This window comes from Cygnus atratus, chromosome 13 (assembly GCF_013377495.2).
Source record: "Cygnus atratus isolate AKBS03 ecotype Queensland, Australia chromosome 13, CAtr_DNAZoo_HiC_assembly, whole genome shotgun sequence".
Taxonomy (NCBI): domain Eukaryota; kingdom Metazoa; phylum Chordata; class Aves; order Anseriformes; family Anatidae; genus Cygnus; species Cygnus atratus.
The window spans coordinates 1947386-1972013 of NC_066374.1; positions in this window are offsets into that span (position 1 = coordinate 1947386).

A 24628-nucleotide genomic window follows, 5' to 3' on the forward strand; every position below is an offset into this window, starting at 1 on the left:
TAGATAGGGCTTTAAACTAGAGTCAAAGGGGGAAGGGAATAAAACCAAGCATGCCGGTGATGAGCTAAGGGAAGGTGCACTAGAATCAGAGGGACTGTGTCCTAGCGAGGTCCTTTGGTCTGCTCCACAAGGTGCAGCACGTAGGGAGGTGCATTTGAAGTGCTTCTACACAAACGCAGGCAGTATGAGGAATAAAATGGATGAGCTAGAAGTCTTGGCCCAGTCCCACAGCTATGACATCATTGGCATAAGCGAAACCTGGTGGGATGAGTCCTGTGGCTGGTGTGTTGCAATAGATGGTTACAAGCTCTTCAGGAGGGACAGGCAGGGTAGGCAAGGTGGCGGGATGGCAATGTATGTGAAGCATGGGCTAGACTGTGTGGAACTTCAAGTTGGCGATGGCAAAGTTGAGAGCCTCTGGGTAAGGATTAAGGGATGAACAAATACAGGGGATGTTGTTGTGGGAGTCTATGACAGACCACCTGGCCAGGATGACAACGCTGATGAATTATTCTTTGCAGAACTAAGAGATGCCTCAAGATCAACTCCCCTTGTCCTTATGGGGGACTTCAATTTGCCAGATGTCAACTGGGATCACCACATAGCTGACACGAGCAAGTCCAGGAGGTTCATAAAGCACCTAGAGGATAACTTCTTGGTGCAGGTGCTAAGAAAGCCAACTAGGAAAGGTGCCCTCCTAGATCTGTTGCTGGAGAACAGAGAGGGTCTTGTGGGAGACGTGGCAATTGGAGGCCGTCTCGGTCATAGTGACCATGAAGTGGTTGAGTTTAGAATTTATGGTGACAGGAGGAAAACTGCCATCAAAACTTCAGCCCTGGATATGGGGAAAGCAGACTTCAGGCTGCTCAGGGAACTAGTCAGCAAGGTCCCCTGGGAAACTGCTTTTGAAGGCATTGGCGCCCACCAGTGCTGGTCAATCTTTAAGCACTGCCTCCTAAAAGCACAAGATCAGGCAATTCCAAAATATTGGAAGTCAGGCAGGCGGGGCAGAAGGCCAGCCTGGCTGACCAGGGATCTTCTACTGGAGCTTAGGCGAAAAAAGAAAGTGTACGGCTGCTGGAAGGAGGGTCAGGGGATGAGGAAGGAATACAGGGATGCTGTTCGTGTTTGTAGGGAGAAAATTCATGTGGCCAAAGCCCAACTAGAGTTGAAGCTGGCCATGTCTGTGGGAGACAATAAAAAAGTCTTTTTTGGATATGTGAACAGAAAAAGGAGAACCAAAGAAAACATAGGTCCGCTACTAGATGGGGCGGGTCTCCTCACAGACAATGACACAGGCAAAGCAGAGACGTCTAATGCCTTCTTCACCTCTGTCTTCAACACTGATGATGGGCTCTGGGACCCAGGGTGCCCTGAGCTGGAGGACCATGACGGTGGGAATGACAAACTTCCAACCGCCCCTGAACGTGTGCGGGATTTGCTGCTCCACCTGGATCCATACAAGTCCATGGGTCCAGATGGGATTCATCCCAGGGTGCTTAAAGAGCTGGCTGACGTCATCGCGGGACCTCTCTCAATTATTTTTCAACTATCTTGGGAATCTGGAGAGGTCCCAGTAGACTGGAAGCTGGCAAATGTTGTGCCAATTTTCAAGAAGGGTAAGAAAGAAGACCCTAGCAATTACAGGCCTGTCAGTCTCACGTCAGTGCCTGGTAAAATTATGGAGAGGATGATCCTTGAAGTTATTGAAGCACACCTGAGGGACAATGCAGTCATTGGTCCCAACCAACATGGGTTCATGAGGAGTAGGGCCTGCCTAACAAATTTGATTTCCTTTTTTGATAAGATCACCCATCTAGTTGATCAAGGGAAACCAGCTGACGTGATCTTTTTGGACTTCAGCAAAGCCTTTGACATGGTTTCCCATAGGATCCTACTGAACAAAATGTCCAGCATACAACTTAACAAAAACATCATACGATGGGTGAGCAATTGGCTGACGGGCAGGGCTCAAAGGGTTGTGGTAAATGGGGCCACATCCGGCTGGCGGATGGTCACTAGTGGGGTCCCTCCAAGGCTCCATTATATCCCTCCAATATCCCTCCAACTCGGGATATTCTGTGATTCTATGATAATATGCAGTGTCACCCACTCTGGAATTACAAGTAAAGGATCAGATCACATCATCAACAGCTACCTGGAAAGTGCTTATGATGTTCAGATGTTTATTTTTAACTATTAGATGTATACAGCTCAAAAATGCACCATCTTGTATTAGACTGTTACTGTATTTAATGCCTCACCTCTGGCATGATCAGAAACCCCTCACAATCAGCACTGATACCTTGTGCTGAAATAAGATGCATCTCTGTGCTTGCATCAGAAATGGAATAGCAATTCTTATTACTGATGCTACCAGCATGATGCAAATCTGAGCTCTTCAGCATGTTTTGCATTTTTTCTGTTCTAATTTCTTGATGTGTTTCTTTCCATATAAATTACATTTTTGAGCCCGTGTGTATTTACATGCATAAATATACTTAAGCATGTATGTCCTGAGTAGTTAGGCAGAAATAGGGATCTCCAAAATTGGAGGAAGCTGGGGTATTACCAGATAATTATATTCCTAGGAAATCAAACACCAGCAGTTACGCTTTGTACCTTTAAAATACTCCACGGCTTGATTATTTTATGATAATCACAATCCCTGCCATGCCTTATTACACAAATAGTCATCTCGGACTGTTTGTGAAACTGGAGGAACATGACCTATAAAGTTTATCTAGTGCAGCAGTTTTCTTCCTTGGTGATTTTGCTGTCAACATTGCATTAATCTATGTCTATTTTTGAGCGAGACACAAACAGCATTATCATGGAGAAGACGACACAAATGTTAATGAAGCAAACAAATCAGCTTGTGTTTCTGAATATAGGATTTCAGGACGGAAGAGATCAATAACTATGCTGTTGGTCTGTTAGCTCACCCACGACCCAAGACTTGGCAAGACAAAAGGGCCATCTTGTGGACCTACTTCATATCAAAGCTATTTTAAAAAATAAGCATAAATAAAATATGAGATTATTATTCAAGAAGTAAAGAGGAACTAGTTTGTCAGCTAGCAAGTAAATCATGGTAAATTTATAAGAAAAGCATTCTCACATGATTTAATGAAGAACAGAGTTTTGGCAGCATTTCTGAAGAGCATTAGAACAGAGTTCACCTGACAAGCAAACGCCGCATGGGTACCAGGATGAGGAGGTGTTGTTACAGTCCACCTTTGCTATGTTTTCAAATTCAAATGTTTGCTTGATATTCTCACCTCTCATCAGTCTCCCCAAAGTGCTAACAGCCACTTCGGAAATTAAAATTTATGAAAAGGCATTTAAGAAAAGTTTACCTTTAACGCTTCAGGCTCTAAACACTTCTACTGACACTAAGTCAAGATATAAAGGGTCTCCATGGCTCCATCACAATCCAAAGTCATCATGCGACTCTGATCAATGCATTGTTAAAGCTTTTCCCTGAAGATCCAGGTTGCACTCTTTTTTTTTTTTTTAAACACAGCATTTAAACCTCAATCAGATAAGTGCTGAGCCGACTCTGCTGCAGGGGTAATTGGTAGACAAAAAAAATAGTAAAAATTGGTAGACAAACTGATTTAAGAACAGAAATTCATTTTTCCATAAGGAGTGCAGAATTTCTGAGTGCCTGGATTATCTGGTGAACACTTCAAGTGACATCCACTGTGTGAATGCGATACCAGTTATATTACTCTGGGTATTGCCAGTGCATCCTTATGCTCTACACAGGATTAGGAGCAAGATTCCCACGTATCTACGTTTACTGTAAGTGCATTATGCATTATTTATTATGCATTTTACATGCACGGAGATTATCTGCAATAATCTTTAATCACTTGCCATACCAGGATCACAGCACAATTACGTTACTCGAGCACTTCACCAAAAACATGAAGTATGGGGAAAGTAACCAGCACTCTAAATGGCAACATCTTGCTGCAGGCACCTGGAAAGCCAGCCCCGTATCACTGCTGATCCCTTCCACATGCTGCCAACGCTTCCCCGGCCACTCTGTAGGTGTCCAAGCAGCTGCTCAGTGCTCATTAGCGGGCTCTCCCACTATGCCAGGTGAGCACCCTGAGAAGCTGTGCTCTAACTACTGCTCCAGTCCCAGCTATCAACACCACGGTAGGTGTAATGCAATGCACAAGCAGTCTGGTAGGTGATGTGCAGCATGCCTTTAGGTATGGCTAGCAGACGTCAAACAAATACTGTGACAGTTTCAAGAGTACTTGTTTTAGCCACACTTTCTTGCTCTGTAGTAGCTATCTCAAGGTGAGTAAAGGAGAAAACACACAACTGGCTGGCTGTATTGTATGTTCCATATTTTCAATGCGTCCCTCCTACAGAACATCCAAGTAAACATCCTAATTTTCTGTGTCACATTCAATATCACTCCAGCTTAACAAGAGGAAGGATACAGCTGTGACATTATCACCCTAACTTTCCATAAATTACCTCTGCTGTATTTCACTGCTTCATTTTCCTCCTATGTAAAAACAATACTCTTGGAACCCCCTGATTACTTCATTTCTTTCCAATATCCCTTTATGTTGGGCTTAAAAAAACAACTTGAGAAAGTTTAAAATGCAGTTTTTCAGTGCTATAGCCAACATCTGACTTGTAATAGTCTGTTCTGCATTCCAGCTGCCCTACAGAAACCTGATATTTTATCATCTTTGCCTACGGTTACAGTGCAAATCACTCCTTCCTTGAAAGCATGAATAAATCTTTCCAGTGATGCACTATGTCGGAATGGCAAAGTGTTGCTGTGACATTTTGTATCCTACTTAATTCAAAAAAAAAAAAAAAAACAATTAGAGCTTTTAAAGTGAGCATTACATTCTGGTCTAGCCTGCTATTTATCCAGGAACTCTTTGCTTCCAAAATGAGAATTTCACTCTTTCCGGTCCCAGCACTGCTATATTCACCCTAATGCTCAGGATATCTGATGAAATAAAAACACAGCCCCCACAAACATAGGCCATTTATCGGGCATGTACATAGCTGACACAGATCTAAACAAAACAGTGCTGGCAACATTCAGGTGCAAGTGAAAACATTTAGGCACGATGCACATTTAGTAAAACCCTTGAGACGATTATGCTATATCTTCTATTTCTATGGAAGTCCCTAACCACCGAGATGGGGGAGGGAGACTTAGCCTGGCTTTAAGTGTTATTTCCAGTATCAGTATCTGTGGAGTTTTCAGATCTGGAATATGGGAAAGATAGACACTAAAAATCTCACATTATTATTAGAAAGACCTGCTGCGTATCTATTGCAATCACTTAAAAAAAAAAATCAAATCTAAAACCTGAGGTATCTTAAGCCTGTTTTCTAGATGACGACTGTAATGAAAGAAAAATTAAAATTCAAGAGCAATCAAATTCTACCAGGCTCTATCCAGTAACTTTTCAGATGCTTAGCAGGATCCCATGCCTGAGGTTAAATATGCCTGCTTTACCCATTTCAATCCTCCAGCAACTTCTGGAACCACTGACCAAGTTCAGCCAAACCTGCCATATGAGTAAAGATCTCTAAGATTAACTTATGAAAAATAATAACAAAAGATTAGGTACAGGAGCCCCGTTCACATCAGCTGTGGGTCCACATGCAGTTGGTTTGGAGTCAAAATGCAATTTACTTCTTGCATTCACCATAATACGGGAGCAAACAGAAACTAATTTAATGGAAATTAGGGGATGCAGAACATGACTGGAAATGCTGTGGGGAGGATGAAGTTGTAAAAGCCATGGAAGAGAACAAATTTCTAGAGACAAGAGTAAGGTATAAGATGAGGTATAAAATGCAAATCCGTAGGTACAAGCATTTGTTAGTCCTGCTGCTCGTGCAAGTTTGCTCCCTGAACGTAAATTCCTACACACCACCTGTTGTGCAGATTTCAGTTATCTCAGATTACTTTGGGACTTTCATACATTTGTTAAAAGCTTTAATCTGTGCCACACAGAGCCTGTAGGCCACTTCTGACCCCATTTCAGTACTCTTACAGGTGATTTTTCAATGGCAAGTTTGCCAGACAATCTACATTCATGAGGCTGTTATTAGTTTCGAAATCAATATCACTACAGCGAGCTGCCTTCCCATCCTAAAAGCTCTGTCACAGTTATGGCTGGAACTCCCTTTTGTGGGATTAAAGCTGAAACCTGAAGTTGATCTTCAACCAGCATAAATCATTACCTATATGGCACCGGTGAAGTTTTAACTGCTAAGAACAGCTCAGAGCTTCTTCCTCACTTTCCATGCAGCTTCATTTTGCCAAGGTAAGGAATTTAGAGGCAAAGGCAATGGACCTTTCATTCTCATCTTCCATCAGATGTGAAATTACTGCTCCTATTCCACTTAGGGAAGCATCATAACGTAGCTTTATAGACAAAAGTGGGTAAGGACTCTCTCACACAATATGAGCACTATTACTCATAAAAAGTCCCCAAATGCCACGTGAATCAATGTGTTTCTATTCATTCTGTAATAGTTCATTCTGCAGATCGAATGCTGTTACTGCCATAGGCAAAAACCTGGAGAAGTAACTGACTATCTAGAAAGGGGTGCGCATCATGAACATTTGAAGGTTAAGGTTCCTAAAGAAATTGCAGGGCTAAGGTGAAACTGCCAGCCATAACACAGTTGAATTTTCAAAGCACTTCAAGTTTCTCAGTCCCTTCAAATTCTTGACAATTTCTCAGCAGTACTATTTAAGGTGCTTTATCCCACTAACTTCCACATAACACTGAATGTCAGGAACGTTGTGAAACACCTGTTTAATTGTCCATTGCCAAAAAAATGAGTACTGATGGCATTGATAGGATTAGCTGGTAATATTACAACATGCCTTTGAAGAGGTATTTCTTGCCATCAACTTCAAACCCATATTTTATAGACATATTTCTGTATGTAGACTCAGGAGGAGTGCTTAGGATCAGCTAATAGAATAAGTTCATTCACTGTTTCAGTTAAAAGTTACTAACTTGCAAGTATGAGTTAATCTTGAAATCTTGAAGTCAGTTTGGACACAGAGCCTCATCTGTTTTCATCATAGCTACGGTACAGGTACCCTTGTGCTCCACCCTCCCTTGCTATCATATGATTTCAACAGGGGACTTTTGTGCTGCCTCCTTTTTTTTTTTTTTTTTTTTTGCTTTCCTAAGTACTGAAGAAGCCTAGCAAGATGTATGACTGGTCTCTCCAGAACAGAGATTTTTTTCTTGCATAAATTTAAGATAGTAATATTACCCTGAAGTCTGCGGAAAGCCATGTTGAAGAGGCCAGTTAATTTCCACTGAGCATCATATATGACCTCCCCCTAACACCCACCACTGAAAGCCTTAGCTATTAAGCTCCATCAAGCCATCCAAATCACATTCTCAGCTGCTGTCTATTAGGCAATAGATGATGTCCTCCCTTCGTGGCATGCTAGAGACAGTTTTTGCAGTTGCATGTTACCTCCTTAGAAAAAACTCTGAAGGTACACATTTTTGCTGCACAATTAAAGCATCAAGTCTTGCTGGTGTCTGCAAATTCTGTCAAAGACATATTTCAGATTCTACTCCCTCCACTTCTAACAAAATCCAATAGCATTTTGGTTACTGTATGCCAAGTTAAATAGCTGTGGAGATACTAGGGGTTTTACAATAGACTGTGACAGACTACAGCAGATACCATCCTCTGCAGCCTCTCCGTTCTGAATGTGTTTTATGGTACCTTCATAAGGGGCAGTAGGTTTGGCGGTGACCCACATGTTTTCTGTGCATACCCCAGTTTTTTTTAGTTACTTCAGATCAGCACTCATGCATGCAATGAGACAGAGACAAGAAACGCTGCTTTACTCATCTGGTTTGAGCCTCCTGCTCAGGATGCCGTTCTGCAGGTTGCCTACAGCGTTTCAGTATCCTCCGCTGCCCTGCCGCTCTCCCACGTGCTGCTTTGGATCAATTACTCCAGTCAATAACTATTTCTGAACTGTTTCATTTTTGCATATAATGCACTATCTAGTCTCTCAACACATCATTTAAATTATTTCTGAACTGACAAATTCAAGAATTGTCTCATTTTCTCTTTTGATCCTCTTTATAAAAGCAGATATGCTCTGCAGATACCAGAAAGGTAATTCTGTACACTTTCCATGATCTCAGCAAATGTTTTGTCTGCTGATTTAATACCAGCTGTTAAGCTATACAGCAATTTTTAAGTTTCAGCCCTCATTCAACTAAGGACTAAAGTTCTCATTGCTGATACCACTTGTTATAATATATTGTTCCAATCTCCTGATGAGGATGAGTTGTCTGTCAAGCTATCAACCACCACATTTTCTCCAGTCCTTCTGAATTCCCCTCTATCCACGCAGTATTTGCCATCCTCATCCTGTTTAATCCTTCTCTGCTGCTGCATTCTTGAATCAGGCTTCCACATGCACTCTCTTGTCATGTTAAGAAGAGACACAGACAAAACTGGATTCCAAAACCTGTACCAAAATTCTGAATAAATACAGAGTGAGCAGACACAGAAAGACACTTCATAAGAACCTAGTGTCTTCTACCAAGTAAATAGAACCATCAGAAATTTATATGCTATTTAGAGGGATACTAAAAAGAATAGCCTGACTGGGTTTCAAAGACCCAATAATCATTTATAAATACAAATTGATATAAATATGAATTTATAAATTTGTAAATCACGTTTATAAATACAAATTCAATTTAATTCAGAGTCTGCACTTACTCTGAAAAAGAGATGGTCATATTCATGAGAACTGTGTTTGAGACACCAACCGCACATCCTGAGTTACATTCGGCAAAAACTGCAAAAGTAGCTACTAAAGGTTTGAATTGGTGCAACATACCTGCAGTGGGAATAGCTTACTGAGAAAAATCAGGACTTTCTGAACCACACTGGCAATATTGTCTGTAATCCTGAGAGATGGCTAGAAAAGTATTTACCACTGTTTATCAAATTAGTTAACAATGAACAAAGTTATAGAAGTTTTTCTTCCATCCATGCAAGCCATCCATAATGATTTCTCTTAGGCTGAAAAAAAAAAAAATTAATAGAAAATTTGCTGAAACATGACATACTGATCCAACTTTCTTAGAAATGACTGTCACCCCATCCCCTTAACTAAACAAACTTTTATTTTAAAAAAAGTTTTAAGGTCAAAACAGTTATAATAAGAGCTTAAAATTTGGATGGTGTTTCAAAAATTAATAGATTGCTTAATTTAAAAAATAAGAGACTACTACTGCCTTCAGAAAATGTTGATGTTAAGTTTGTTTTGAAAACAAGGATACTTACAGTACTTAGGAATCTAAAATCAGCCCTTTCAAAGTACCTCTTTTGAAGGAATCTGATAAGTCGCAATTTTAAGAAGTCATTTTATGTGTGATTTAAAGGTTTTTTGAGCACAAAAACATCATTGCTAGTAAATAAATCAGTTTTTTAGAATAGCGATAAATCTAGGTTTAATTTTGAAACTTGGGATTGACTGGGTGAGCAAACAAGTGGTGTAAGTTATAGACTGTATATTTGGGGCTACTTAAGATGATAGGTCATGGCACGCAAAAATGAGTTTAAAGCCACACGTTACTCCATTCCAGGAGATTTTCAGCTGTAAAATTGATCTGAGAAGAAATTAGGGTGAAAGGCTAAATGGATGAAGTTGCTTGAAGGATTATTAACTCCTTTCTGAGACCAAGAGATAAAGTCTACAAGAGGCAGATAGAGTAAGCGAGGGATTTCTGAGTATGATGCAACAAACATGTGGAAGGAAACACAAGTGAGAGGAAGAGAGAAGTGTTGAGATTAGGCAACAGCTCAGCTCAGATAGCAGAAATGAAACACGTATTGAAGATCTGGGAAAGGAGCATTGGAGGACAAGGAAAAGCAAAGACCAGGAAGTACCATGACAAAAATCAAATAGGAACCTAGATAAAATGTTCAATTAGGTCTTAATAATAGCTTCCCCACCCATCTCAGTTTGTATGTCAAAATAATAGGAAGAGACTGAGTGTTGTGGTTTAGCCCGGCTGGCAGCTAAACACCACACAGCCATTCGCTCACCCTCCCCCCTCCCTCTCTGGGATGGGGGAGAGAAATGGGAAAGTGAAGCCCGTGAGTTGAGATAAAGACAGTTTATTAAGACAGAAAAATAATAATAATAATAATAATAGTATTAATAGTAATAATGTGTACGAAACAAGTGATGCACAATGCAATTGCTCACCACCTGCTGACCGATGCCCAGCCTATCCCCGAGCAGCCGCCCCCCCACCCCGGCTAGCCACCCCTATATATTGTTCAGCATGACATCAGATGGTATGGAATACCCCTTTGGCCAGTTTGGGTCAGCTGTCCTGGGTCTGTCCCCTCCCAGCTCCTGCTGCACCCCCAGCCTGCTCGCTGGCAGGACAGAGCGAGAAGCTGAAAAGTCCTTGGCTTGGTGTAAGCACTGCTCTACAACAATTAAAACATCAGCATGTTATCAGCCCTCTTCTCATCCTAATCCAAAACATAGCACCCTACCAGCTACTAGGAGGAAAATTAACTCTGTCCTAACTGAAACCAGGACACTGAGGTAATACATACCCATACTTGTTTAACAGAAGGCATTTGCCTCCACCCTATCCCAGGGTTCCAAGATGCTCAGTGCCAGGAGGGCAGTACAGTGCAACAGAGTCACAAGTTGGGCATAAACTTGTGTACACATCCACAGCTGGCGTACAAACACCACTATTTCTCTGATTTGGAAGGAGCTAAAAATGAAGAACTTCTTCCCACAACAAATGCCCACCTGTTAACAGAAAAAGAGACTGGGAACTCCCTTCAACCCTTTGTAAAATAGCCAGCTGGAAGCGATTTATTTCCAGCAAAGTATAGGTAGCCAGAAAGATAAGAAACAAGAAAAAGCTCTCCCAACAGTAGTCTCAAGCTGTAGGATCTCCAGGCATAAATGTACTGTCTTTGCTCAGCGTACCCAAAGATGGGGAGAAATACTGCATTTGCTGCAAACTTTTTTAATGGAGAGAAACTCCACTGAACACTTCTCCAAAGGCAGGTCCCTCCAAAGCTGAGCTTCTAGAACCTATCCATCACATTTCCATACATATCTGTGTTTATCTAATAGGAAGTCTCTACTCCTAACACTTACGATGAAAAAGAGAAAAAGGAACTTCATCATTAAGGCTGCAGATCTTCACAGGACCTTCCTTTGAACAGATCATGAATGAAGAAGCCAAGAGAAGAAAATAGGAAATGTATCTGAGAAGGACCAGATGACAGACAAATAGACCCACTGTAAGGTACCCTTCAGGAAGAACTGGACTGAGGCCAATAAGAACACTAATTGACATCACTTTTATTCTTCGGGATAAAAAGAAAGCGTCTGTGTCATACTGACGTTACTTCTCAGTATCAGCCAAACCACTTACCAGCTAATTTAACATCTTCGTAGAGATGAAAATGCCATGGATTAGACTAACAGCAGAAAAAAAAATAATGAGGATTTTATCCTAGTGCTGTCTTAAATTAAGATGTTCAGAACTTCTTTTCCCCTACCCATACACCTGTGAGTATTTGCGGGAACAGAGATTTTTTTTCTCATAAGTCATTCCACAACCTGACTTGCACATATTTACCCCAAATCAGGTGGAGTGTCTCTGTTCCATAGGAAATGTCACTGTTAACTAGCAATTACCCCTTTAGAAGGCAGAAGGACCATCACTCCAAGGAACACAGTCCCAGCCAGGTAGCTATACACAAATGAAGCAGGATAGAAGGAGGGTTTACAATTTACAGGTAACTGCAAATGCTCTCAAATTAAAAATGTGCTAGTGGGTAATGGGAAAACAAGAAGAATGAAATATTTCTGTTGACTAAAAGCAAGACAGAGCATTTCACGGATCTTTCAACTTCATTTCAGCATTGAGAAAACAGCATTATATAAACAATATAAAGCTGTTTTTAGTGCTTAGAAACCCCTCAGATCCTACAAATTGCAGCAAAGTTTGCACTTGTCTGTGGGGAGTAGTGGAGATCTTTGTTTTCTCCATCCCTACCACATCATAACACTACAGGCTGGGAAGTCAGAAGTGATATCAGGAAACACTTCAGCTAAGCAATCATATTTTACTATTTATTCGATTTTTTGTCATTTGCTGATCTTGCTTCTGGACCAGCATGGTTAATCTGTAAGAGCAAACAATAACTGATATTTTTAAGGCATCAAGACAAACCTGAAGATGGAAAGTTACTTGAGATTTTTCCTAAAACTTTACATTTAAAACAGATCATCTGCAATATTAAAGTGTAGGAAGCAAGAACTTTCATGTAGCAAAAAGAGGCAAAGCAGAAAAATTACATACTGGATTCTTAATATTGAAAAAATAATATTTTGATCCTCCAAGGGTAAAACAAGATGAAATATCTCTTCCTGATATTTCAATCACTTTTGTCTATATTTTTCCTAAAGTAAAAAAAGTAACACTTCAGCTAGCAGTCACTGAATGAAACATAAGCTAATATAACCAAAAAGGGAAGAGGAGAGAGAAAAACTGTGACTTCCATGGAGCGATTGGCTTGGGCAGGAGGGAAGTGAAGAAGGGATACAGACAGTGAGATCCATTTCACTTAAGCCTCACACAAAGGGCCCATAAAGGAAGGAAGGAATTACAAAGACGTGGTTTATTGACTGTTCACCGCTGAGATAGAGTTTTCCTGTATAAATTCTTCCTTAGAAGGTTAATTAAAAAAGGTTAGGGCCCTGATCTGAAAACCCTTTATTCACTAGTGTAATCCTTATTCACACAAGGGATTCCATTGATTTCAGCGGACAAGGGATCGCTCATGTGGCTTAAGGTTTGCAGAACTGGACCCTGTGGTTTTGAGGCACTGAGAAATGGGAATGCTTTCAGGTAACAACACATGCAGCCTAGGCACAGCAGTGCAGCTTAGCTTGAGTACAGGAGCAACACAGAGCTCCCTGCTCTATCAGCTAACTTTAATTACAGGAGACATAACACGGGCAACACCTACATTAAAAACCAGCACGCATAAACACAAGACAAAGAAAGATCATTAGATAATTTGGACTGGTTTATTAGCCAATAAATACATTGGCATGCTGAAGTAACACCCTACACCAAGAACACCTCTCATTTCTGCATCAGAACTGGCCGCATCCCTGTCAAGCCCAGGGCTGTAGTTGGAACAGGACATCGGTGGGCACCACAGAACGTCTCATGGCTGCCATGGATAGATGTTGAAAGCATCAGCTCCTCACAACGCCCCCATGAACTACCACAGTGTCAAGACTGGTAGCAAATATAGCTGGAACCCTCTGCTCAACAGGCAAATAAGCTTCAAGTAACGTTTACATCTCATATCCTATTCACAAGCCCCCTTTTTTTTTTTCCTCCACAATAAACTTGCTTCTTCTGCTTGCCTCACTGTCTCTTTATATATTCCAACTGTAAAATGCACAGGAATTTTATCACTTCAGCCTGCGATGTGTGCAAAAACAACACGTAAGCATGAAATCAGGTCTGTAGCATAACATCCACATACAAAAACCCTAATCAGTCCTACATCTCCTGGCTTCTGTTTGTTTCAATTCACTGCCTCATTTTACAAGTTTTGCAATTTAATTTTAATTCCTTATTTATTTCCAAGTAGCTTTTTTTCAGGTTTATAATAATATGGTCCTATTTCATCGTTCATCACTGATGATGCTGAAGAGGGAAAGCAGTGGTGACAGTGAGACCACTGCTATCCGCCAAGCAGTATAACCACGAGAAGTCAGTCCCTGTATTTCCTAAAGGGCAAATATAGAGGGATTGAATGAAAAATGGAGTAAGGACAGAGCAAGACACCTGTGTTCACTGTGTACATGCTTAATAAGGCTCTTCCATACATCACCACTGGAAAGAACAGTCACATAAGAAGATACTTTTGTGTGTGTGATAGGTGCCTAGACTTCTTAGGGAAATTAAAGGTATTACATATGGAGAAATGCTGTACCTTATGTACAAGCACTTTTAACATTAGAAAAAGAGGATTTTGGAGGAAGCCAAATGGTTCATGGATACCAACTGTTTTTGTAAGACTAGACCTTATGTAAAAGATCTTACATAAGAAGAACTTACATAAAGATATCAACTTAATCTATATCAAAACTAGAAAAATACTATAATAGCCACTTTTAGGAGTCCCTTAATGTTACAGGGACAGAAAATCACCCATAGTATTAATGAGATAGCAAGTTTCCACTAACAATTACATACAGAAAAGCTATAAAATGCTCAGGCACAAGCCACCCATTGAGCACACACAGAAAATAGAGATTCAATTCCCTTCTATGATAACATAGTAAATCCAGGGACATAGGCTACTTACAGAGATACAACAATCATTAAATATATATATAATATATAACATAACATTGTTTCCTTCAAATCTCCTCAAACTTAAAATATAAAAAAAAAAAATTAAAAAAAAATAAAAATAAAAAAATAAAGGAGTTAGAAAAGAGTCACTCTATGAGTCCAGGAAAGGTGATGCAGGGCATGGCTTAGGGTAAGAAATCTTATCATACCTTTTGCAGCCGACTCTGAAGAACAACACTTCAAATGCAGAAAGGCCCCTGGGCAATCAATAAGTCCTCATGAAAGGAGAGCCTAGGCTCTCAAAGCTTCCACATCCCTGTGGCTAGCATTACACCCATCCTTTGATAGCAGGATGATCCATGAAAACAGCTGGCAGCCCCCAACACAGTGCTAGTGCCACAGAAGTGAAACACCACAAACCTCACCACCCAGATCACTGCAGCACCCCTGAAAGCCCCAACACCTTCTCCAAGGCACCACCCCAGCTGTAGGCACTTACAGCATGCCTACAAGGAATTCACAGGTATTGCCCCTTGCCTGGTAAATTACCACACGTTCAGGTAATCTGTGGGTGAGAGATGCCCTGAGTCAGAGGTTCCTGGTGTTTAGTTGTCCTGTGTAGATTCATTCACTCAATAACCATGTTTCTTGAACTCTACAAACCTTCAACATCCAGAATATCCCTAAACAATGGGCACCACAGTTTAATTAAGCTTACAGAAGAAGAAAAAGGAAAAAAAAAAAAAAAAAAGTGACTTTCTTCTAGGTTATTTTATTCTTTGAGTTGTATAACCGAGATATTTACAAGGTGCCCCATAAGAAAACCAGGAGCAAAGTAGCAGAGCTAGAGAAAGCAACATGGGCGGGAAAGCTGCTGAGCTGCTGTGTAGGGAGCCCCATGGCACCTTCCTCCTGGGGAAGGAGCCACAAAACTACTGACAGGCACAGAATAAAAGATTATAAAACTGTAGTGCAGTGCAAAGAAGATGAATAGGAAGTCTTGCTCTTTCTCTTGAGATTAAGGTCATACTAGAGAGTCTATATTATTTTACATTCAAAACTGTTGCACCTAATAGCAAGTGTGCTGTCTTCTTTCTATAGCTGCATTTTGGGGAAAAGTATTTGGGAGTTACAGCTCCAAGAGTAATCAATGGCTACAAATATGCCTTAACATAAATTCAAAAAAAAAAAAGATGTAAATCTATTTATTTATTCATATAGAAGGTTTAAATGCTGCCCACAGAAGCCAGCACATGGATGGGAAAGTTTTCCATTCTAAAGAAAACAAAAGCTTTGCGGTCACAACTCAACATTTTCAAAGTGAGAAAAAAAAAGGTACATGTTTTTGCCAGTGAGGGTAGCTAATACCCAGGGTACCTACATGGATTTATTACTAGTTAAATGTTAAGTATAAACTTTTTCTTTTTTAACAAACAGACTTTGGTTCAAGTATTATTATTAAACCAGTACCAGGAACTAGAGCAGGGAAATTTTATGGTCTGTATTATAGAAGAGGCCAGAGAAGACAATAATCCCTTCTGGCCATAATATATATCGGTCTGTGAATCTATTAGTGTAACTTCAGTTTCCAACATGTACAGTCACCAGTGACAAACCTCCAGTGGAAAAATGTTGATAGCTGCACAGGTGTTAGAATAAAAAATGGTGAAATCTGTTTTTCTAGCTGGGAACAGAAGGTGGATTATGTTGGAGGTATGTTTGATAGTTATGAGCACCAGATACAAGACGGTGTCATTTAAAGACAACTTGAGCAGATGGATGGCAGAGTGTGTGCACTGTGAAGTGATGCTAATTGAATGGCCTGGGATTATGTTTAAAAAATCTTAAAATGAATCATTGGAAAACAATTAAAGAAGCAACTACGATCTGCAGATTCCAGGGCCGCCAGCTGGCCTAGGAGGTTGGATTGAAGATACATGAAACACAATTTCCCCCTCCTGATTTTCACATAAGAAAGCTCAAGATACAATGTTCTGTGTATTTCTCCAGGACATTAAACCACCGTTCTTGATGCAAAGCAGTTTTTTGTTTTATAATAGCTTTCACATTAGCAGGATCTCAACCTAATTTTATTTAGAACTGCGTCATTCCTGTAAGCAAAACATCAGGCTGTCAGAGCAGAGTTTCCTTACATTTTGTCAGGATAATTCAAATGAATGGGCTGCAGAGATGTGGGTTGCTGCCACCTCTTTGGAAAGAGCTCTGACACAGTGATATAAGTATGACAGACCTGGTACTGTATCTGTTTTGTCTGCTGCAAAGACCACTGATTTACACGTGCGGTGGGAGCAGTCTGGATTCACTGCACACATGCTGTGGAACTGAGTTTCACTGTGCAGGTGGCCAGAAGTGGCACACACATCCTGATGCTGACCTCAGGTTTTCAGCCAGAAGAGCCAAATGGGAGAGCAGTTTCCACCTCTGTGTTCTTTTTGTCAAAACCAGTGTAAATTTAAGCAGTGTCCCTTTCGCACATCACTATCTTCTTCTTCAACCACTCTTTTCCTCCCTCCATCACTGCTGCAAAGGCAGATTGTGGCCTTTCCTGGATATCAGGAAAAGGTTTCTCACCAAGAGAGTGGTTGAATATCCAAGTTGAATATCCAAATTGGATATTCTATGATTGTCTTTCACTAACAAAACGATACACAAAATTTAGAAAAGGGATCAGATGTTCAGCAGTACCATGATAGTAGGGTTCAGCTGTGCAGACTACTTACTTCTCCTGTAGTGCTGTGGCCAGGACCTGCCTTCTGCAGTCATTTCTGCAGTGCTCTCTTTCAATCTCTTTAGCACTAGAATCCCAGTGCACCTTGAAATTATTGAAAGTCTCAGCTGATTCTGCTGCATTTCTGGGTCTGGTAACAGGTTCTTGTTTGTACCAAGCAAAAATGGGAAGGAAACAGCACTGTTGTAGTTCTTTTGATGACAGAGCATCTGGCACTTTAGAAAAAAACTTGTGGTACCCAGGGCCACTGCAGAGGATGGAGATGCTCCATCCCAAAAGAAGATTTACATGACAGCTTCAGCAGCCATGGAAGCCTTCCTTCTGTGAAACGCTGAGAGGCACAAGGAACTCCAGCTCTCACAAGATTATTAATATCATTTTGTATTGAAATAATAAACCAAGAGAGACTGAATGTAAAATAGGTAACTAGTAGCATGGTTAGAGTATGATTTCTGCATTTATTATGAGGGAACAGCATTCAGAAACCATCACAAGGGCCATGGCCCCACTTTGAAAGTTAATTCTGAAAACTGCTGTTCTTCAAAGACAAATTGAGCTGATGAACCTTCTGCCTTCCTTGAAATCCTTTCCTTGTAGTATCAATGATTTGCTGGAAGGACTAAGAATAGCATTTGGTTTTCCACGTGTCTGATTTCCAAGTTACCGGGAGTTATCACCCTGCACTTACTTCCTGTTCTAACTCCAGAGATGGGGTCACATGTGAGATGTCCTGCCTACATGATAGAAAACACCAGTGGTACCTCTGGTACCACTACATTGTACCTGTTGGGAAAGTGACTTTTCCAGTGTCCACTGCAGTAACATCTTTAACCACTACATATTTCTTCCAATCCATCAAGTGCAAACTTCAGTACCAACTTAATTTGGAATGGCTCAGATTAACCACTTCCACAAGCTCCAGCCCTCAGTGTATTCCCCAAGCAGCCATCAGCACTCACAGGCTGTCTGCGCTGCTTCACAGCATTCCCATCCAGAGCACCTCTGCTTCAGGAGATGCACTCTGGGGACTGTTAAGGCCCTGATGCCTCTAATAGCTCCAGTAAAAAGCAGAAATAAGTATAAAGAAGAGAGAGAGAGAAGCATTTGGGTGCATTGAGCATTCAGGCAGGTATTCAGCTGCCTGTGTGGAAATAGTGTGGAGAGGGAAGCTCAGCTCCTTGTCACAGAGTATCTGCTGCCCAGCAAATGGCACAAAAGCAGGCACTCACCTTCCTCTGTCACACAGTAATGTGTCAGCATGCTGGTGGGCGATGCAAGAGAAGGGGGTGTAGGGGTGTCCAGTGCTGGACTGATACCTCTTTCAGCAGCACAGGGTCTGCAGTCTCCAGCAAAAGCAGTGCCCTTTACTGGGCAATTCTTCATTCTGTGGGAACAGGAAAAATGGGGAAACTTTGCTTTTGGGTGGCCTCTGGAGATAATTTATCTTTGCTCACAACATCAGTAGATCTGCTTTACAGGACATGTGTTTTTTAACTGGCACCCCAGAGAGGAGACCATCAGGCAGGATTGATAACATGCCATTTGGGGAAGCTTATTTAGCATTTACTAGGGCAAGGGCTGTGTTAGTGCCTAGATCTCACCCCTTTCCATCATCGCCTCACAGCAGCACAACAGGGAGAACAGCACAAAAGCAGTGAAATGAAAAACATTATCCAAATATTTTGAATTGCCACACTAGTGAATTGAATCCCAGTTTGGGCTAAGTTTCATGAATGTTTCTATTTTTCATGTAGACTTTTAGTTAATTTATTTCAACAACAGTCTCAGGTGGGTTTTACTGAGGTTCATTCACCAGCAGATGTGGGATTGCTGTTCTCACACCTTGGCCACTTGCGCTCCTCCTGGCCATCAGCCCAGGATAAGTACTGCAGGGGGAATTCCTACACAGACTCACATTCCAGTTCTGTTTTGTCTATTTCCCAAATATATTCTTGAAAACATGCTTTCCAGAGGGAGTATTTATAGAGGAGCTAATAAAAATACTTGAAATATGAAAGATCAACATTGCTGGTAACTTTGTAGGCTTTCAAACATGCCCCAGGCCAGCAAAATATAAGTGTGTATTTAGAGAGCATTCAGTAAAAAGATGATTGCAAACTTACAGCAGAAGCTGGGGTTAAAATCCTCCTTTGTATCTCTGAAAGGCCCGCAAAATAGCTGCACTGGGGACAGAGGTGCTATTATCATGCTTTTAAGCTTCTCAGATGCTTAAATGATATGAATTAGAAGTGTGCTTTATTTCCTGGAATATCTTGAAGGTTAGCCAGCTTCGTAGCTCTCCTTTCTAGCAACTCCAGTGAAAGCAAAGCAAGTTAATGCTTCTGAAAAGCTCTGCCTTTCCAGAAGCTGCAGGACTTTCCAGCCAACGTGGCAGAGGCTGGGGCTGCTGACCATGTAGCCATGCCCCAGGCTGTGGGGACACCCTGTGGTTCTAGGGGCTCTCCTCACCTCATGGGCAGATCTTGCCTTCCTCCAGGCAAACCTGAGACTTGCTTCTGGTGTCCACATCACCCCAGTAGAGCACTGCTGGCTCTGAGCACAAGAGCAGGTGCTACAGCTGCTGCCCTGATGGGGTCTGGTTGCTCAAGTTTAGCTCTGATCTGGACTCCCGCTGCTGGGGAGAGATATGAGAAGCCTGGGCTGTGTCCCTGCCCCTAGTTTTAAGAGGAGTTTCTAATCTTAAGCCCTCACCTGAGTCCCACCAGGTGCCTCGCTGGTCCTGACCCCGCCTTGCAAAGTCTCCACCTGGGACCTCCATGATGCACTAGCTGAGGTGGCCATTCCCACAGCCACAGAGCAGGCAGGGAGAGGAAGGTTTCAGACACTGAAAAGCCACACAGCCTGCAGAGAAGTGCCCAGGATTCCTGCAAGCACATGCTCCAAAAGTCAAAACGTTTTTTGGAAAGATGGAGATGTGCTGAATTAAGTCAGGGGATGGATTAGATCCACACCTTGGCGCAGACAGCAGGGCTGCAGGGCGCTGTGAGGAGAGGCTGGGGCTGCCCCAGGCCAGTCACAACCAGTGCCAGCCTGCTCCAGCAGCCCCACCACGGGGCCAAACTGGACCCAGCAGCGGTGCTGGGAGCACCTCAGGGAAAAGGGATTTCAAAGAGGGCAAAATGGTGCCAGCAGTGAGGGGGAAATCGTGAGGAACAGCCCTGAGGTCAGGGCAGGAGAGGCTCCAGGCCAAGGGCTCCTGTGGCCTGAGGAGAGCCCGTGCTGGAGCTGGGGAAGGAGGGCAAAGAGGAGCTGCTCCAGGCTCACCACAGCCCTGATCCTCATCCTACTGCTCTGCTTGGGGTACAGGGGAGGGAAAGGAGCTTGCAGTGAAGTTGAGCCTGGGAATAAACGGTCACCCCCTTTCTTTTAAGGGTGCTTAAGGTTTTGTTGGTATTTCTTACCATCCAACTCTTACTTTAATGGCAATAAAGTATTTTAATTTTCCCTTTGTCAAGTCTGTTCTGCTCACAACAGTAACCAACCTCCCTGTCTTTATCTCAACCCATGAACCTTTTCCCCTTGATTTCTCTTGCCATCTTGTTGAGGAGCGGGAACATGCAGTGTCTGGCCCCACGACAGGGAAACATCTACTGTGATGTTCCCCAAAATAGCAGGGAACATTGCTGGGGAGAGCAAGGTGACTTCTGATTAGATGAAGGAGGAGCTCTGTTAGCTACAGAGCAGCTCTCAGACAGCGAAGCAATACTTTCACGTAGGAAATAGCAGTGGGCCAGCCACATACAAGCTGCAGGGAATTCCCTATGAGCTGAAGCAGGAGCCTGAGCTGGGGTACAGCAGTGTCTCCAAACCTCAGCAGAGTCCTTCTCCCCTCCAGAGTGCAGACAGCAGTGTTCAGCCCTGTATTTGTTCATGCTGGTGGTTAAACACTACCCACAGATCCGAGGGAGGTGATTTCAGTCAGCAGACCATGATAAATCATGTCATGTGTTTTCACTGACAATTTAAAGCACTTACACTCTTCACTTGTTATCCAAATAGAAATGACATTTAGTCCCAATAGGAGTAACGTGCATTTACATCTCTAGACTACGTCCTTATATGTTTTTAATGCCAAAAAGGCCCATATTTTTCCGATAACCATATTGTATCTTTGAGGTATTTTTCTTGTCATATCATATTGTGATGAATCACATAGTACCATGCCCATTACCTTAGGGAAGCAGACATAAAACAAATGTTGCTCAAAAAAAGGAGAAATGACACATTTATAAAACTACATATTAGATGTACTCTGTTTCAGCATTGCTAATATGAAGGTGCTGTTTTCCATTGGGTACAGACTGTGCAGTCTGCAGGCATCTGTCTCAGCACCTTACAAACATGACTTCCTTATAGACTAACTCTCAAGTTCCAGATGGATTTTTTTTAAGCTCAGGTTTTGAGAACCTGGGCTTTAAAACCATAAGGGAAAATATATTCTCTTACAATATCAATAGGTGAATCAGTCTGGAAAGACTTCTCCTTAGGGATCTGAAAGCCATTATACTAAATTTGTGCTCCATAATAAAAAATGCATATTTTTAGAATAAATCAAAACCATAAGCACTTTTCTCTTCAGTTCTGTTAAGGTGAGTGAGAGTTTCAGGTGGCTGAATCCAATGGTTTGAGAGTTCAACAATAAATCACAGAGATAAGACGAAAACACCCTCCTATCCTTGCATTCCTAATATGTAATCAGCTGCTTGGGAAAGTTAAATGGCACTTTAAAAGAAAAAATAAAGCACCACTTATCTTCTTACTCTTAAAGGTAATACAAAAAGGCAGATACCCAATCCCTCTGTTGCTTTCAAAGGAATATTTTTCTTTTTCTTGGGCAAATGTGAGCAGGCAGAAATTGACTGCAGGTCGTGTGTGACACAGCTTATACATCTGGTTCCGTATTATTTCTGCAAGGTGTAGAGTAGCTTCAGGATGTAAGTATAGACCTGACAAAGGAAAGTGTAGTCTTTTGTCCCCAAAGGAGACAAGACATCTACCATCGCGTAGGGGAAAGTCTCACCATCAGTCTTGGTCCTTTGCATTAAAATAATAGCTGAGATTGTTAGGTTGTTGCTTTCCCACTATGTAGATGTGAAAACTAAGTTTGGACATACTGTTGCCCTACACAGCTAAAGAAAAGTCAGTTTTGAACATAACAACACTTTTTTTTTGTGGATTTTTTTTTTGTATTCTCTAAGCTCTTTGTTGCTGCTGCTATGCTTTCCTTGTTCTCTCCCCTACAGTTCTGCTCTTGCTTTTCATCTCCCCTCCCTTTTGATCCTCTCTTCTTCTGCCTTTATATTTTCTCTTCACGCTCCTCCTCTTTCGACCACTATCTCAATTTATTTCTCCTGCTAGATCTTCTTTTTATTGTCAGGGGTTTTCTTACTTTCTCCAGAAATGCTTGATTCCTCTAGCGCTGACAGGGCTCCCCGTTGTCTCAGGACAAGAGGAGCTCAAAGACGGTGTTTTAGATTGCAGAGGAAGGCTGCCAGGAGTGAAACTCTCCTCCAAAAGAAGCAGAACAAGCAACAGAAAGTCTGAGAAGGGGATAACATATACACATGCCATGCGTGGTACTTGTCTACTCCTGGAGCAGCCTTAAAAGTGTTCTTGCTGTTAGCAATGCTTAGCCTGGGGTTTCCTGCTATCACAGCTGCAGTAACCAGAAAAAATAATAAAAAAGGAGGCAAGTTAGTGATGCTCAGACACCAAGAAATACAGAATACACGAGGAAATATGATAGGGTGATAACGCTGCCAGGTTTTTCAAGCAATTCTATTCTGCAAACAAATGGCATCATCTGTAAAGTGAATGGGAGGCACCAGCTACAAGTAATGAGCCCTCGTGCAGCAGGATTACAACGTGACTGCTACTCCTCTCCTTGTAAGCTATGCAAAATCCCAACTTCAGTTCTACAAGTGTCAATGTTTTGATATTTGTTTTCTTAAATTAATAATAAAAACTGAAGCAATCAGCATAATCTAGAGGCTTTCTGAACAACTTTAAGTTTGATAATGTGGAAATTATACATTTCTTTCCAAGGCCCCATTCAGCCACTGATACTCTTTTCAGCTAGAGGACAGTCAATGGTTCTGCAGGACCTCTCCCCACCCCTCTGTGGCTGCCCCAAAGCACTCTGTGCAGTTCAGAAAAGAGTCGGTCCTGCTGAAAGCTACTGGATATAGTTTTAAAAGTTTATATTAATATTTTAGCCTGCTGAAGAAGAAAAAGAATTAAGTATTCCTTTCAATCTCCATTCCCATTTATATCCCCCCATGTTAGGTGGATGCAAATACATATATAAGCAATAACAACAAAAATACTTTAGCTCTATGAAGCAGATGAAATATTTCAATTCAAGACAAATTTTCTCTATGGAAAAAAATCTGGAAATTTCTGGGAAAATTTGAGATGCTACTGGGGCCAAAGTCCAAAACTCTAAAATAAACTCTTGCAGTTGGAAAGGCAAATCCAAACATGTCCTTTCTTTCTGCTCTGGATAAGATATACATTCCTTTAAGCCTACTTTTTCCAGAAGCTGTGAAAATGTAATATCTAAAAATAAAAACATTTTACCACCCAACTCTGATAATAAGAAAATGAAAGAAGAAAAAAAAAAGAAAAAAAACACAATCTTGATGCTAACATTGCTCAATGAACTAACGGAGGATATTCAACTACAATCAAAACAAACATGGTATAAAAGTCATATGTATGGTGTAAAAGACAAAAGCATCTCTCCTCCCCCTGGGGATAATGAACCCAAAGTGACTTTTCCTCCTGTTATTCTTACCATCACTTCCAGAAAGCTCAGGTCCAGTGTCCACAGAATTAAAAACGTTCAAAACATCAGGGAACTGTCATGATACACTGGGGCTGATTTTCATGTAGACAAAAAACCCTTTATAGTGACTTTAAAGATATGTTTTTTGCACTGCAAAAACACTTTGAAGTAGCCTTTGCATGAATCAGTGTCAGCACTATGGTCTTTAATTGATTAAGATACTGGAGGGTCTGAAAAGAAAATGGTTGTACTGTAAGAAGCATAGCTCCTTCAAGGTGTTAAAACCTAATGAGTTTTTTTCCCACTTGTCCATCTTTTGTAAAGCCTCCTCAGCTCCACTGCAGAGCTAAATGGAGCTGGCAGAGAAAAACACTTTAAGCTGCTTAATTATTGTTTCTTCCATTGAACATCAAGCCCAATTATTAGATATTTTTTCCCAAAACTATCTGGCCATCTCTGTTTTTTCATAGATGTTCTGAACCAGAGGATAGGATTCTGACTGAATTTATTGTAAACTGGTACGTATTTGGTGGTGATTCCCTACTCACCACATGAGTATGTCGTAACTAGCAGTCACACCAGGTTCCCAATTCTTCCAAATTTATGAAAGTTCAAGTTAATCTTTTTGAATGTGAA